The sequence below is a fragment of the Chanos chanos genome, chromosome 5, assembly GCF_902362185.1.
Source record: "Chanos chanos chromosome 5, fChaCha1.1, whole genome shotgun sequence".
Taxonomy (NCBI): domain Eukaryota; kingdom Metazoa; phylum Chordata; class Actinopteri; order Gonorynchiformes; family Chanidae; genus Chanos; species Chanos chanos.
Window position 1 is genome coordinate 14,720,674 of NC_044499.1, and position 1,543 is coordinate 14,722,216.

The window sequence follows — 1,543 nt, forward strand, 5'->3', positions numbered from 1 at the left end:
CCTATTTGAAGCTTCAGTCTTGTCACGGCAACACAGTTGTAACACGGCAGTGAATTCTCTCAACGTCCGCGTGCCCTTGTTACTAAGAGGGGTTCTGGTATCCGCCCAGATTCTGTCAATCAATCAGAACAGGTGGTAAGAAGATGGTGATAGGGACCAAAGGGGAACGATCTGACAGACTTGCTACTTCTAAAATATAAAATCCGTATTACTTCTAGAGTAAAGAAGTGGAGCGTCTCTATTCTACCCACTTATGTAGTTGTTAGTGTCACCCCACATTCAGCTTTTGCTGCCTCATCATATTGCTGTCTTTATTGTTAAGATAATGGGGGGGAAAAACCCTTTGTATGTTACTGTTGCATACTCTGTAGAGTTCATACAATGCAATCTAGCCTGCGCTGGAAGTATAGCTAAATCAGGGACTTGCATCAGATGACAATGATGAAATTTTCTGCTTAGCAAAAGTGTTTTTGAGTGTCCTTTTTTTCTGTATAAGCTATTATTGTAGCAAATCAATTAATTGTAGTGCTGTAAAACATTAATGAAAATAGTATTATAGACCGCTGGTCGATCTTATATCAATGTAAATACAAAAGTACAAAAGAAAAAGAGAGAGAGAGAGAGAGAGAGAGAGAAATATTGTTGTATCTACGCAAACCAAAGTTGAGCTTGAACACAAAGTTTGGTTGTGTCTGTGTCAACTGAAAAAAAAAAGTGATATGAAAATGCCATTTGTTTAACTGCCTTGATTCCAAGATTAGAAGCCATATATATGGTTCATGTACATGCGTGTATGTGTACACATGCACGTGTGTGTTTGTGTGTGTGTGTGTGTGTGTGTGTGTAAACATATAGCACATTGTTTTTTCTTTAATTTATCATTTACTTTTCAGTGCTTGTATTAATAAATGGCTCTTGGGTTTAACTTGATCTGCTGACAACTGAAAAGGCAATATTCTACCGCTTCTTGGTTGCACTGAATTTGTTCCTTGCATATCAACTGATGGCTCATTCACAAAAGCTATAGGTACTGACACCAAATGAATCTGTACTTTATCAAAAAGATTCACTAATCACGTACTGTTTCTTTGATCAGGACTGGTCAACGCATGCAATGTAAAATTCTGCAATTCTTCTTACTTTTTCTGTCCTTTTTTTTTACATTGTGAAATCCTTCATTTTTAGAACGACAAGTGTATTTAAAGATTGTTTCAGTCTAGCGCCTCTTTTGGCTCAGGGTGTTGATAATTGTAATCCTGATCTCTGAGCAAGTGCTCAGGACGATTTGATCCAAAAAAAAAAAAAAAAAGTTTGGTTATGAAGTCTGATGTACTTTTTTTTTTTTTTTTGTACTTTGATTTTGATTTTAACTTCTTCATGTAATGGTCATGTTTCCAGAGAAATTTTATCAATGGCAACCATATATACACAGTTTTCTGTGTTTAACCAGAACTTACTGATTTTACATTGGGCTTATTTCTTTGCGAGCAAAGCAACTGCAATAATTGGATTTGACAAGAGTCAAAAAAAGCAATCAAGTCTT